A 16,189-nucleotide genomic window follows, 5' to 3' on the forward strand; every position below is an offset into this window, starting at 1 on the left:
CCAGTGTTGCAAGGCCAGCTGGGATGCATAGATTTAGGTCTTCCTGGCAGGAGGTGAATCTCTTTTGTAAATGAAAATCTATGAATTTTTAGCTGCACAACCAATACGTGTGACACCAGCTTGCATTGCGGCCCTGAACTTTCCTCTGTGTTCAAACAGTTCTCGATTAGCACTTGCTGTACAGGTCTGTGACCTTTTTTTTCAAAACGTTCTCTCTCTCCCCCCCCCCCTTTACGAGTTTATTTTGGCTGCTCCTAGGCATTCATAAAATTCCTAGGGAACTGGAGGTTTTAAGCAAGGCTTGTAAAAAGCCTGGGGAAAGGGAGGTGGGAGAACAGGTCGGGAGAGGAGTTTTCCATGACCATGTCATGGAACTTCCTTATGGGAGTTTTACACCTTTCAAGTCCTTTCTTAAAGCAGTCAGCTTCTGAAAAGGAGAGGGGTGGAGAGCAAACCTCTGTTTCTTACTTGGGGCGGCATGTCTGTGTGTTAGGCAGAGAGAGTTTCTGCCCCCCCCCAACTCTCTCTCTCTGTGTTTCCCTTGTCAGTCATCCCTCTAGAGCTTTTGGTCTTCTCAGCAGGTCACCAGAGTTGGTGAACAGCTCAGAAAGCACAGGGCATCTGAAACAAATTAGATCTCTTATAGCCACCCAGAGACCGATGATGGATGGAGGTCTGTATTTACAGCAAAACTAATTGGCAACATACACAGACATCTACACGCACCTCCCCCATGCAAGAAAAAAAAGGGGGGGGAGTATATTATTTTGCCAGACTTCAGAATCACTGGGACGGTTTTATAATTGTAGAACATTACACTGCTCAATTTTTTTTAAAAAAAAGAACAGTGAAAGTTTTCAATCTAATAAAAGCATTTGACTGGAGAGTTAAAAATAACAGGGAACAAGGAGTTTGATTTGGAAGTGAGTTTTATTCATGGACTTTGCTTGGCAAAAATGTTTCCAATTATAAAACAATTCAGAAAGTGCTGCATTAATAAATGCCCTCCCTTCCTTCTCTGTTAAAGGGGCTGAGATTTTAAAAACTGAAGTGGATAAAGGGGGTGGGGGGAATATGGAGAGTTATTAAAATATAATTTAATATAACCTGCATAAAGTACATCTATACCACAGATGGAGTCTATTGCATGAAAAAATCTGAAACAATACAAAAAAAGTTGACTTAGTAACTTAAGTGTGAGCTGCTGATTTTTAAAAGCAACTCCTCTTCCAGCTCAGGAACCTATTATATACAACAAACAGCAAACAGGACCCCTTTCTTTTCATGTCATGTTGTTGCTGGGTTTTCTAAAAGACTGGGAAAGAGAAGGGATGGAAAAGGAAGAATAAATTAGTAGCCTGAAATCTAATTTGTTGCATTGTTTAAATCAGTGTTTATTTTCTGTATTGCATATAGAGAGATGCTGCACAGGCAAACTTTAAAGTGGTATTACTGGATGACAGGGAAGAAAGAACCCACTTTGGAGGGGTGCACAAGTTTTGAACATGGAAACAGTGTGCACATCTCACCATGGGGTGGGGGGTGGGAGTGTGATTTCTTTCTCATACATTGCAAAGAAGAATAGACAGCAGAAAGTGCAAATCCCTTGTACTTCCTATTCCCTTCACAGTCAGTAACACACCAAACTGCTATTATTCCTAGAGATTATTATGAATTTCCCTCAGTATCTGAAACTAGGAAGGTTACTCCCAGATCCTTTATCTATTGTACTAAAGCAACCTACCTCTCCTAAATCTGTATATAGTCACTACTAAGGTTTAAAGGATATTGGCTGTATTGAAGTCAACTACTGCTAAATCACTTAAATCCAAGCACCTGCTTTCTGTTTTGTTTTTTGAAAAGATCGCTGTGTTTCAATTCACTTTCCCAGAATAAAGCAATAGCAAGAATAAATGGATTAAGGATTGCACTTAATACTCTTTTGCACCAGGATAAAACATTACTGTGTATGGCCATCAGTTTTACTTAAGTCAACAATCCTGTGAATTGACTGAAGATGACAATTATTACAGACTGTCCGCTCCCAAAAGGTTCCTTAAACAGCAACAGACTTAGGTTTCTCCCTTTGATATATATTTTTTAAATATTTTGTTTGGCTACATTAAAGATGAGGCCCTAATTCTTACTTATAATAAAATCTGCTGACTCTTCTTTGGCAGTAGAAACGGGTCTACAAGATTATAAAATCCGCTGACTCATGTTTGGCAGTAGAAATGGATCTACAGGATTGTGCAAACCGAACTTGCGAGACTATTTTCCACCATCCCACCAGTTTCTATAGAAATTAGAGAGCAGATTTTCTACCAAAAGGGAATTCCTGCTTCTGCATTATGGTTAATGTTCTATTTGCTTCCTGTCTCAGTTAAAGATAGGTAGCCGTGTTGGTCTGCCATAGTCAAAATAAAAAAAATCCTTCCAGTAGCACCTTTAAGACCAACTAAGTTAGTTCTTGGTATGAGCTTTCGTGTGCAAGCACACTTCTTCAGGTATCTGAAGAAGTGTGCTTGCACACGAAAGCTCATACCAAGAACTAACTTAGTTGGTCTTAAAGGTGCTACTGGAAGGATTTTTTTTATTTTGTCTCAGTTAAGTTTGCTCTCTCTCCCTCTCCCAGATCTGGGAAGCTGTGCCTTGTATAAACAACCATCAGAAAGCACTGGAGTATGTGAACACTTAGTTCTGCTGAAAACACAATCATTGTGTTATTCCAAGTTGATGAAAACACCCTCTGCAGTTTTGCCTCGCAAGGTCCACATGCCAATCAGCGTTTGTCAGTGATATAATTTTCTCCCATAAACACAACCTTTGTACAACTTCCACTCAGAGTAAATAGACATAATTCCCAAACCAAATAACGCACGTCGAAGGGAAATGGAGATTATACAAGGGAGAGACAGGAGGAAGAAAGTTACATGAGAATAGCTCTAATTGCAAGTGTATGTGTGTAAGGGGGTGGGCTGTGGGGCAGTAAGGGATGGGGGTGGGGGGGGAGAAACCTCTTCTAAGGAATCAGGCCATGGAAGGGGGAGCTGGTTTATTTCTTCACACTGCAAAGAAACTGGTTAAGGCAAATATTTGGGGAAAATGTTTTTATGCTTGTTGATGGTTTGAGACCACCAGGTTTTGCTGAAAGAGGGATTCAGGCTGTTTATGGACAAGGAAAACATTTGTGTTACTGACCTGTCTAAAAGGAAATGGACAATATGCATTGTTAAGAGACTGTTGCTTCCTCTTCTTCAGTCTTTGCCTGAGGACATACATGGGGCCCATTTTTTTCTTTTTCTTTTCTTTTCTTTTTCCAAATAAAAATGTTACGTTTTCCTAGGGCAGTTTTATGGAATGTGGGACATGAGCTGGATACCATTGTTTTGACAGAGTCTGAGATGGATGGGACTGTTGCAATGTCTGTTCATGGTACTCGGGATACCTTTCCACTTGTGTCGCCTGAGGACATAGACAAACTACCTCAAGGACTGAGACCTGCCATCTGTTTTCAGGACTTTTGTCCATCCTGACTTGTGAAATCCACCAGGGATAGGTGTTTGGACCTTTGAAGGTAGTCAAGGCCTCCTTGAGCAATGGGGCAGTCTTCACTGTTTTGAAGCCTAATTCAGATCCAGTGGTTTCTGATAGTTATAGCCTGGCTCAAATTTACAATTATTGAGGAGGGTGTCTGAGTATGTGGTTGTTCCTTGACGCTAGGCACTAATGCTAATTATTTAGATGTATACAAATTTCATTACAGGCTTAGTTTGGGGATGGATAATATATGCTGGAGAATAGATGAAGAGAGTGCAGGGGAGCCTAACTTCAATGAAATATTGGGGGTGGGGGGCTCAGGTAAGCACCATCACGCTTAATCGATCACATGTTGTGGCACATACATGTTGATAGAAATGTCCATCAACTTTGGGGGGGTCCTGGTCCCCTCAAATATTTTAGGGGGTGGAGAAGGGACCCCAGCCCCTAGGACTTGGCTCCTATGGGAGTTCAATCCTGTTGTTTCTCCTGGGGCTCTCAGAAGCTTTCAGCTAAAGTTAAATGGACCATATTATTTATCTTGTGGTGTCACAGTGGTTCTGATTCTTTCTGAAGGAGCTGTCCTGTCCTGGCAGATGGTGCTGGGGGTCTTTTATTCCCACCCATGACAATTGCCACAAAGTTCCAAAATGTCTCTCGAGCTTTTTAACATCTACATCTATCTGTTGGAGGAAGCCATCTGGAGGTTTGGATTGAACTTTCACCATTATAGGAATAATACTCAGCAATACCTTTCATTTCCACCTACTAGTCTCAAGGAAACTGGAGAATTCTTGAACCAGTACCTGGAAAGAAATTTGGGGTGGGTGAAGGAACAAAAACCCTGAGTCTACATCTTGACAGGAGAATTGTGAGGTAAGGAAATCAAACACTGTGGGTAGAGGTTTAAAACGGGTGTCAGATGGGGTTGCACCCCCCCGAAGGTCCATGTGGACTGAGTAGGAATCTTCCTGGAGCTGCTACTAACTGGGAATACGCAGGTGGAAGTGGTAGCGGCAGCCAGTAACTGGAGGATTCTGCTCTTGCTTTCATTACTACGTACCTGGAACATTCAGGCTAGACTACTGCACTGCTCTCTATGTGGGGCTACCCTTAAAGATGCTTGGGAAATTCCTGCTGCTGTTGAATACAGCCACAGTTGAATACTGAATAAATGGTCAGCAGCACTGGAGGGTACTGCATTTCAAAACTCAATGTAAAATGCTGGGTTTAATCTTCAAAACCTTAAACAGTTTGCACTCAAGCTGCTTGAAGACTACCTTTACCCATATCAGCCTGACCACACTTTAAGGTCAGCAAGAGAGATACTACTCAACAGCCCATCTCAAACAGTTAGATTGGCAGACACTCGGGAGAGGGCATTTTTTTACAACAGCTCCACGCCTCTGAAACTTACTGTTATCTGGGGGTCATCCCTATAGGCCTTTAAAAGGTAAAGGGACCATTAGGTCCAGTAGTGGCCAACTCTGGGGTTGCAGCGCTCATCTCGCTTTATTGGCCGAGGGAGCCAGCGTACAGCTTCTGGGTCATGTGGCCAGCATGACTAAGCCGCTTCTGGCGAACGAGAGTAGCGTAATGCCATTTACCTTCCCGCTGGAGCGGTACCTATTTATCTACTTGCACTTTGACGTGCTTTCAAACTGCTAGGTTGGCAGGAGCAGGGACTGAGCAACGGGAGCTCACCCCATCACGGGGATTCAAACTGCCAACCTTCTGATCGACAAGTCCTAGGCTCTGTGGTTTAACCCACAGCGCCTAAAGAGACATTTATTTTACTTAGCTTCAGTTGGAACTGTTACTTTATTGGGAGGCTGGTGGCTTTTAGCTGTATATAGGTATTGGATTTTAATATTTTTGGACTGGGTAGATTTTGTGTGACTGTTGCCTTTTATCAATCAGTTCTGGTTGCCTTTGTTTCTTACTTTAATTGTGTAAATAACTTTCCTAAACTTTTTTGAAACAACAGCAGCAGAAATAAACAAATAAATGGTTTAATAAATAAATGAATGATGCTCAGTTTTAGCCAACACTCAAACTTATGTCTCAGCTATTTCCATTTACCCTGTTTGAAAGAATGGATGGAATTCAGCATTTCAGTTCAAGCCGATTATGTTTCCTACACCTTCCATTTCTGCCATCATGCCATTTCTGAAGAGGAAAAATAGCATTTTGATAAAACGATGTTGTTCTTATTTTATCATTTCTGTAAGCAAGGAGCTTTGGAACATTGCTATGCACACTTTCAGCTGAGCATTGTTGAATGCAAATTCTACATATGCATGACAATCACACCTATAACAATATTTTGTGTGCATGCTGCATAAACATATTTCTAGGCATATCAGAGCCTAGAAAAATGAGCCTGTTTAAAGGCGAAGCTACAACTTGGGCTACAACTTACAGTTTTGTAAACAGTCAGAGATGATACAGTAACCACTTCTTTTCTATTAAGTTTCATTTACACATAGAAATAATCACTTTTGTTTTGAAGGAAAATGTAGACTTTAAAAGTTGGGGGGGGGGGAGCTTGTGAAGAGTCTTTGTGACAGGATTAGGGCCTTTTGACAGTTTCCTGCTGGAAATCATCAATTGTGGGCAGCCCTTGAGGAGAAACGATTTGGGTGAGGAAACTGCATGGGCCCCCAGTGAGGATCCAGAGCACAGTCTGGGTTTGGGCTCCACAGCAATTTTTTATTCAAAATAAAAGTGGTCCGTTTAAGTGCACTTTTTAAAACACACACATAAATTAAGGCCAAATAAGAGATGCCATTATTCATGCACTTAACAATTACTAAACAGATAAACAACAGCCATGGGAACTCTAGATTGTGCCTGTTGGAGGGAGGATGACTTTAACCCTGTACCCATGTCAATGTCACCCCCATGACTGCTGTTTATATTCAGTGAGAAATGCACCTTTGCACCAGTTTCTTCAGACGAAGGAAGAAATTGCTCATCATAATTTTGTTTGACTGCTTTATGATTTTAAAAAAAATCATCAACATGCATCGCTTGACCCTCTTCCCCGGCTTGGCTGCCACTCTTACCAATTACCTTTGTTTCCAAGTCAACAGAAGCTATTTAAAAGTCAACACCACAGTTTCTAAGAACTTGAAGACATTAATCTGACTGTTCCTACCCCAAGTACCCCACCATTTGGGGGGGGTGTTTCTGGCAAATACGGCATTTTTATTAACATGGCAATGCAGAAAATTGCATTTTTAAGATGCTGTTTGACCATCTGAAAGCCATTAGCTGTTCAAAATAACTGCCATGTGATCTCATAAGATAAAAGGACACCAGATTCCTCCAAGGACAACAATCAGGGCACAAAGGACTTGACAGATGTTCACAAACTGCAATAAATTCAAAATTTGGTTTGACAGGGCAGTCCAACATGTGAACAGGATTGCAACCTTACTCTGGTGCACTGAAAGCAACAGAAAATTGTTTTATGTGAATAGACTTAATTCTTCCACTTCAACTTGCTCAGGAATAATGATGAGCATTGGTATTCTAATTCCCAATGATTTGATCATTCTATTACTGTGCTCACCCATTGCATTTAGGAGCAGAAAGCCAGTGATATAATCCAAATAAATCCAAATAAAAGAGGTGGAATGGAATCTTGCACAACTTTTAAATGTAACCTCAATCCAGGACTCAATTTTGACTTTCTGAACTGCAAACATTTTGTCATTTTGCTTTATTGTTTTCCACACTCCAAAACTATCTTGCATCTTTCCTGAAATGTATCAATAATTTACCAAAATTGACTGAATCACAATCATATACCTTATTGCTCTGTTCATACTTTTGGAGTAGCTGTAATAGAGTTGGTAAAAGAGCCTAGGCCTGGTTCATGATTAACATATTAGTCTAAATGAAGTTTATCTCCCTTGAGGCAGTTATGTGTGTGGGCTTTCACCATGCAAACTAGCAGAAAGTCAATCCTGTTGCAAACACGTGCTACATATTACCATATTTACATTTTCCTGTTTGGAAAGATGGGAAGCTTGCTGAGGTCCTAGGTTAGGTGAGCTGAGAGTTGAAACCTTAAACCGTTTCATGCTTATTTATTTTATGATCCTATTGGGTCCAGTGTTTATCCAGATTGTTCAACCATCTGGATTAGATAATTTGTTGGAAATTAACAGTGTTTGATGGTTATCAGTCTCAGAGTGATTAAAACGGGTCGAAAATTTATGGAGGCAGGCAGAAATGTCCTACACTGAAACATGGATCCTCCCTCCCTCCCTGAATAAATCCCCTGATTTATGATGAAGTGATAGAGGATCAATGTGAATCTCACCTCTCATCATCCATCAGTTGGATCCCAAGATGGAGGTACAAAATGCTAATGCACAATGCATCATTCTGGACTCTAAAACAATTCAGAATTAGAAGGCTGAATCTCAAACAGCCTTGATAATACTGTAACATTTTATTTGTCTTGCCACCCATATTCTTCCAGTAATCCAGTTTTGATCATATATTGTAAAAAAACTAAAGAAATAATGAACATGTATGTGCCATTCAGATGTCTACAGCAGCCTTTCCCTGGTGACTAACACATAGACAACAGTGGTTAGGCTATATTGATCGAGAAATTATTGTTGCTGGTAAAAGGCACTACTAGCCACTAAGATTATCTGGGCCTCTGGTGACAGAGATGGGCCCAGGAGTATTCCCAGACTATGAATGTGCACTTTGGGGGAGTATAACCTCATCCAAAGCAGGCAAATGACTGATTATATGGACTCGATGATCCGATCACAGTACCTCTGGCTTGCCACAATTCAGTCAGGTTACTGGCCCTCATCCAGCCCACTACCAACTTCAGACATCAGTCCAGGGCTTGTACAGCTTCTCCCAATTCAGATGTTACAGAGGGTATCAGTAGTGTACTGATGACAGCTCGCCCTCTATGGCCAGTGGTATCAGAAGCTAAGTAAGAAAAACAGAGTTGCACTCCCCTTGTCATCCATTTGATAAAATTCATCCATCAGGGTGACCAAGGCTTATTCAGTTCTGTAACCAGGCATGAACCCCAACTGAGTCCCGGCTGGCCTCTCAATTAGTGTTTGTTGGATTGGTGATGTATATTACCAAACGTACTTGGGGAGCCATTAACCACAATTTTTAAAAAAAATAATATTTATTAAAGTTTCAAAAGAAGAAAAATCACCTTAATAAAAAAAATTAACAATAAAAAAGAAAAATACAAAGTAGAAAAGAGAAAAAAACAGTTAAAAACAATTCCATCTTTTCATCACTTCTTTTACATTTACTTGTTTCCCGGACCTTCTCATACCTCCCTCTTTTGTATTCCAATTCAATTTGTTAATCCAACAATTCCTTTCCCTCCTTTTTAATCCTAATCTTTAATCTTGATATATTATAATTTTAAATTTTTACATATTAAGAACCGATTTTTCCATATTCTTTTGTACCTATACAGCTAGAAACCACTTAGCTTCAATCCAACATCGTTCTAACATTCATTAATTTTGCAATATTTCTGTAAATAGTCTTTAAATTTCTTCCAATCTTCTTCCACCGACTCTTCTCCCTGGTCACGGATTCTGCCAGTCATTTCCGCCAATTCCATATAGTCCATCAATTTCATCTGCCATTCCTCCAGTGTGGGTAAGTCTTGTGTCTTCCAATGCTTTGCAATAAGTATTCTTGCTGCTGTTGTAGCATACATAAGAAAGTTCTGTCCTTTTTTAGCACCGATTGGCCGACTATGCCCAGGAGAAAGGCCTCTGGTTTCTTCAAGAAGGTATATTTAAATACCTTTTTTAGTTCATTATATATCATCTCCCAGAAAGCCTTAATCTTTGGGCACGTCCACCAAAGGTGAAAAAATGTACCTTCAGTTTCTTTACATTTCCAACATTTATTGTCAGGCACATGATAGATTTTTGCAAGCTTGACTGGGGTTATGTACCACCTGTATATCATTTTCATAATATTTTCTCTTAAGGCATTACATGCCATAAATTTCATACCTCATTAACCACAATTACCTGCCTCTATTCTGTTGCATGTCAAGTGGCTTCTGTAGTGTCAGAATGTGCACACAAGAACTAACTGCATCAAACTGGCAAAATCTAGTTCCAGGATTCCACTACAATCAACTCCTGAGACTTTAGAGCCTCACTGAATTCTCTGCCATTAAAAATCCATATAATCACATAATTAAAGCCCTGAGCATTTGAAAAATTTGCATGCATATTTGCAAATGCTTTTAAGATAATGTTGAATGTATTCACAGAGCTTTTATCCCCAACATACTTTTTTTAGGCACACTTTGCTTGGAAATTGCTACTAGTAAACCAATCATGTGAGATTTTTGTTAAGAGCATGTCATTACGTCAAACCCTCCCAGCAGAGCCTCGGTAAATATATATTCGGCAGCTATTTTGCAGTCATTGACATTTGACAGTGTACTTATATTTCCTCCTCTTAGCATGTTTTTCTCTTGAAGAGCACTTGACCTAGGCCAAAAATATCCCACAACTTTCATCATTATTTACTGAGTGGCAGCAGCACTAAAAAAGAAATTCAGGATTTCACAGGCTGTTAAAGTTTCATGGAAACCTGAGGTCCATTTCTAACACTTAAGTATCTTGTTGGCAAAAAATAAATGTGGCATTGGATTTAATTAGGAGATGTGGTATCACTATTTATGCAGCGAATTCCATGAGGATGTGAAAGTTAAGAGTGCACTTTGCATTGAAAGCTAACCTTTCTTTTGCAGAGAGATAGCAAATGATGTAATGCCATTTCTCTTCATATTAACTGACTGAAAAGTTTTTCCTGTTTTAACTTTCTTAAAATCAAAACCTGATGTTTAGAAAAGATGTACCTAACTTTTCCAAATATTTAGCAGGAACTGCATTATAGAGCAATTTTATATTTGTCCATTTGAAAGCAGGAGCCCAAATATTTATTCCCCCCCCGCCCGTCTTTTATATTTGTTGTCACTAACTTTTGCCCAAACAATCAGCCTCACCCATGGAAGCTTATTTTGACAATTATATTATATGTATATATATTTGACACAAATTAGAATTTTTGACATATTCATTACCTAAAACTAAAACATAATTAAAACAATGGAAAAGCTAGTGTTGTTACTTCTTTTAGTAATGTACCATTATAATGACTTTTTCTTCTTTATTTGGAATGTCAATTTCAGTTGAAAGAGCTATTGTAGTATTCTGACTATAAGGCTGGGCTAGGGTATGGGAGACCCAAGTTCAAATCTCCACTCAGCCATAAAGTTCACTGGGTAACCTTGAGCTAGTCTCTTTCCCTCAGTCTAATCTACCTCACAGGGTCATTGTGAGGATAAAAGAGGAGGAACTATATTTGCCACCTGGAGCATCTTGGAGAGCAGGATATAAATTTCTGAAAAAAACTTAGACCCATATCCAAAGAGTTCCTTATCTGTGTGCATTGGGACTTTCCCCCAATGGTAGCATCTTGTGTTGCATCAGAGTCTACTTTTAAAGACCTCCCAAGTGTCATTATTGAGCTGTCAAGAGATGAGGGGAGGCTGTGGAAGGCAGGCACATACAGAACTTCCCATGTATCATTGCACCCCTCATAACACATGGTCTCCTCAGGGGCACCTGCAATAGAAAGTCTCTGTCCAGGCATTTTGATAGTTTACCACTGTTAATCACATGAGGTTGCTGTCTAAAGAACTGAAACAGGCAAGGAACAGCTGGCCTCAATATCACTCTTCAGAGCCATTAATTATCCTAGGAAAAACGCATTACGGACAAAAGTGGAACAGTTTCTACAGAGATATCTTATTGATGTGACCACATTCCCCCACTCCCCCCTGCCCAAAGTGATTGGCTTAGAAACGCTTCATTTTGGGGCTGTTTTCATAAGTACACAGCAGGGATGAGAGTGATCCGAGAATCATTTGATACTTTTCTGGAGTTTTTTTTCCATAGTGATGGCAAACACTAGGAGGACACAGCTTAGTGGTATGTAGTAGAAGTTTATGGGTTCAATCCCTGGGATTTCTATCAAGTAGCAGGTGAGAGTCACTGGCCTCTTGAGTCAACAATACTTGGCTAGATGGACAAACAGACTGCTTTCTTTATAATAATGGTTGATTACCTGATCATCAGTTTCTTCTGTCATAACAACAGATTATACAGAAAAGATATTTTTATGATGCAGTTTAGTTCATCCCTTACTATGACGGAAGATTTGAATTGTGAAGGCTGGTCAAACCTGGTTTTTCTCAGAAGCATCCTAAGCAAACATTAACTACAGAGAGAAAGGCTAGCATGCATCAGTGGCTGTGCAGTGGGGAATTGTGGTTGTCCTATCAGGCAGCCCTTGGGTCTGCAGCTGCTGTTGCTGAATGCCTGGTCATCTCGGAGTAAGACCTCCCTCATCCATGAATTGATTGTGGATGAGGAGGCTGATCTAGTCTGTATCATTGAGATCTAGGTGGGGGAGCAGGGTGGAGTTGGCCTCACCCAGCTATGCCTACCTGGGTTCTCAGTGCAGCAACAGGGCAATCTTGAGGTTTGGGTAGGGGGAGCTGTGGTAGTCTATAGAGATTCCATCTCTTTTTCCAGGCTCTGTGTCCAGTTGGGAGGTGGATCTAGACTATGTGTTCCTGGCATTGGGCAATCAAGACAGCTTTGCTGTTTTACCACCCATCTTGATGCCCAGCCATCTCCCTGCCTGAACTGACATAGCTGGTCTCAGAGGCCATGTTGAGGACTCCCAGACTGCTGGTTCTGGGGAACATCCATGCCAAGCTGGCTGACACTGGGGTGGCTCAGGACTTCATGGCTGCCATGGTAACCATGTGGCTGTCCCAATATGTCACCAGACCAACACATGTGGCAGGCCACTCTCTGGACCTTGTTTTCTCAGTTGGGCAGGAAGACATCAGTCCCTTGTCATGGTCAGATCACTTCCTGTTGAGATTTAGGCTTTCAACACTATTTCCCCTCTGCAAAGGCAGGGGATCAGCCTTCGGATCTAACAAAGGCCAATGAGCCGTAGCAACTTTCCAAATGGTGATCCTGGTAGGGTTGCCCTGATTTGACCCATATCATGGAGCAACCCTCAATCCAGGGTCAACTCAGCCCTCCAATCAGCCAGCAGGCTGGCAGGCTAATGCCAGATTCATACCCAATGCCAACATCAAAGAATCATAGAATCATAGAGTTGGAAGGGACCCCTACTTACACCTGTAGTCTAATAAAATAAAAATTGTGGCCTATTTCAACTCAAGTATTATGTCTTATTTCACCTCTTCTCCAGCCTGGCTGGGCTGCATACCTCCTGCAACTCGGTACGCAATGCTATGGAGATTGATCCAAATTTATAACTTTTGCAATGTATTTTCATCAGATATTTTAATTGCTTATCCATAATTGCTTCTTTCTACTTTGGGTGTTTTTTTCACCTTCATCATTTGCATTTCATAATCCAAGATAGAAGGGGTAGTTTTACATAGCAAGTAAATGGGAAAGAGGGGACCACCTTTGTATCCTATATTGGTTGCCCACCTGCATGATGGTGGATCAGAATGCTTTGCACTCCCCACTTTCCTGAAACAGAGGAAGTACCTGTGCAACTTTACAGGTGAGCTTCCTTTGGCTATACATACAGTTGAGGAGAACAGCCTTCCAGCTTTTTTTGTTTTTTACTAGATCCCTGAGATTCACCAACCATTGCCAGCTGAAAATACTATGTTGGGACCAGAAATGATTACCTAAAGCACCCTATGAGCTGTAAAGAGGGATTACCTGCAAAAACAAGCTCAGATTGGCATTAGGGTTGCTACAGATCAGGACCTAGACCTATCTTTTGGTGGAGCATATGTACTGCAGCAAGATTATAGCTCTGAGCTGGCTATATGAATCATGAAATTCACATATTATAACACCTTCATTGGCTACTGGCTCATTTCTGGGAACAGGCTATGACCGACAAAGTCTCTCAGGCTCAGTTGGAAGAACATGAGACTCTTAATCCCAGGGTTGTGGATTCATGTCCTGTGTTGGGCAAAAGATTCCTGCATTGCAAGGGGTTGGACTAGATGACACCCGTGGTCCCTTCCAACAATTCTATGATTTGGAACCATAGTATTGGAAATACTGCAGTCCCCCATATGAGCCTGCCCATATATTAAGTTCTTTTGGAGAGGGCCTTCTTTTTGTCCAACCAACATTTGAAGTGTGTTTGCTAGGAAGTCAGTAAAGGCCCTCCTTAATGGCTGCTCCCAGGCTTTGGAACGCCTTGCCAAGGGAGACCCGCTTATCCCCTTTTCTGATAACTTTCTGCTGGTAGGTAAGTATGTTTTTATTCAGACAGGCATTTGACAAGCTAAGCTGACTTGTTTCAGTCGGTATAAATATGTTTCAGTTTCAATTTGTTCTTGCATTTAATCAACATGTATTATTCACCTCACTTTGGATTGCTATTTTGTATCGTACATTGCATTTTACTGCTATTGGTTGCCCTGAGAACCATTTGGTGGAAAAGTGGGAAACAAATGTAACAAACAAATAAATAAAAACAATGTTCAATCTCCTGTCTGCAGTTTGGAAGTCCATCCGCAGACACATCAGGTTTCATGTGCTCTGCCTCCAAGCCATGCATTCAGAAGTAAAATCTACCAATTGGATCAGCTTCTTATCACAGCTGAATTGCTTCATTTATTCAATTTATATTTAGATCCTAAGATCTGTGACACTGACACTTTCAAGTACTTGCCTTATTGTTTATTTCAACAAGTTACATACCACTTATCGCTATAGCTGCTAAACAGTATACAATAAGGTTACAAAAGAGAAACAGAAGATAAAAACTTTTTAAGATTAGCCATAATAATTAAAAATGCTGTCTTAAAATGCTTGATGATTTATTTATTTATTAAGTCTTCCCCAAGCCCCCAAAGTCCAACAAGGAGTGGACCTGTCTGATCTCAGCCAGGAGGGAGTTCCACAGAATTGGAACATATCTAATGGTCTGGTTGTGGGATGTGATCCATGAGAGGCAGTCAGATACAACATTCCTTGTTTTCCTAGAGTGGACATGCAAAGGGATGTTTGGTCCAGCCAGTCGAAACTTCCTGTTCCTCCTGGGCTGGAGCATCCTTTCCTTTGCATGTGACTAGAGGTGGGTGTGACCTTACCTGTCCAGGTAACAAAAGGACGAGTCACACAGCACTCTCTTTTTGACTTCCTTCTTCATTTGACCAGCTTTTTAGCTAGGAATGCTCTGCTAGCTTCTCAGATAGCAGAAGCCCTGGGATTATTCCCCCATATGGGGTAGATCCACATGTACATATTTGTAGCTAAGTCTGCCTTCAGGAATCCAACTGTGAACTGATGTGAGTAAACTTCTTTTATTGACTTTGAATAAGATTGTCATGTCTTTATTCTTTTAAGAGGGATTAAAGGGAATTTACCAGGGACGTACAGTTCAATCTGAGACAGACTGAATTTTATAATAGTGAGAGGCTCACATGAGCCTGCAACCAGCTATCTGCTGTGTGTGAGAAGGGGAATGTAAACTCTGCTAAGTAAAGGAACTTGCTAGTGCAAGTTAGGAAGGATATTAATAAACAATATATCCTCTCCTGCAACACTGAACATTCCCACACTTGTTACAATAGGTTATTGGCCCACAGAATGGCCATTACTGTATGAAATATGATTATGCTTAAAATGTGTTTATTTTTCACCATTTTCCTTTTAATATTTCTGCTTTTGACAGAGACAGAGGCAGTCTCTATGAGAGTCTTCCATTGTAAATCGTGTGCTTTTCCTTGTGGACAAAGTGCCAGAATTAAAAGGATGCGGTAAGAGGTGGGACTTGGCGTATGTTAATCTAGGTGAAGGAATATCCAATTGCCATCATGAACAGACTACTTACTAAAGCATATCATTCTAAAGGCATGTTAAGACTGAGCAGTGCATCGTAGGAGCCTAGTGCACATAAAGTTATTTCACTTCCAGGTCAGAGATGGGAACCAATTGGTCCTGAACGACATCTAAATTTCATTAGCAAGTCTCCTGGGAGGCAGGGGGGGGAAATGTATGCATTTTTTTTAAAGGTGCTTGCATCAAAAAGTTGTATCAAAGCACCAAAAAGTTGTATCAAGGCACCAAAAAGTTGTATCAAAGCACCAAAAAATGAAAAATAGAATAGAATAAAATTTGGGTGCGGAAGAAAGCAAATTTAGATTTTAAGAACAATAAATATCCAATGTGCTTGGAAGACTTAATTTTCATGCTTTGGTTGGAGTTCATTAAATACTCTTGTGTGTGCAGGTATTTCCAATTACAGAATTTTAACATCTTGAAATAAGAAAAAAAACCACCTCATTTCACCTATTGGTTGCACCTTGATAGATCTTTCAGAACTTGAAATTACATATTTGAATTTTTTTAAAAAATGTTAAATGTGGGAACACTTAAAGATGATTAAAAGCAGTAACAACCCAATTTTAATAACATTTGATATTCTCCATTCTGTGGGTTCAGTGGATTAGGTGGGCATAAGAGTATAAGCATTAGAGTGAAGGTGAAATCTATGTCCCATATCCTCATTCAGTCCTGCACAGAGC

At 40.4% G+C, this 16,189-nt stretch overlaps 1 long non-coding RNA gene across 2 annotated transcripts; it reads right to left on the reverse strand.

Annotated features, from left to right (window-relative positions):
• Positions 1 to 1,017: 1,017 nt before the first annotated feature.
• On the reverse strand, positions 1,018 to 9,640 carry LOC308478633. Of its 2 annotated transcripts, XR_013987207.1 has the most exons (4): positions 9,594 to 9,640; positions 5,623 to 5,709; positions 4,293 to 4,346; positions 1,018 to 1,315 (listed from the first exon to the last, which is right to left on the reverse strand). It is a non-coding gene; the product is annotated as an uncharacterized lncRNA (long non-coding RNA). The 2 variants fall into 2 exon arrangements; XR_013987206.1 differs by lacking the exon at positions 4,293 to 4,346.
• Between the last annotated feature and the right edge of the window lie 6,549 nt (positions 9,641 to 16,189).

This window comes from Podarcis pityusensis (assembly GCF_964106645.2).
Source record: "Podarcis pityusensis genome assembly, chromosome: 6".
Classification (NCBI taxonomy): Eukaryota; Metazoa; Chordata; class Lepidosauria; order Squamata; family Lacertidae; genus Podarcis; species Podarcis pityusensis.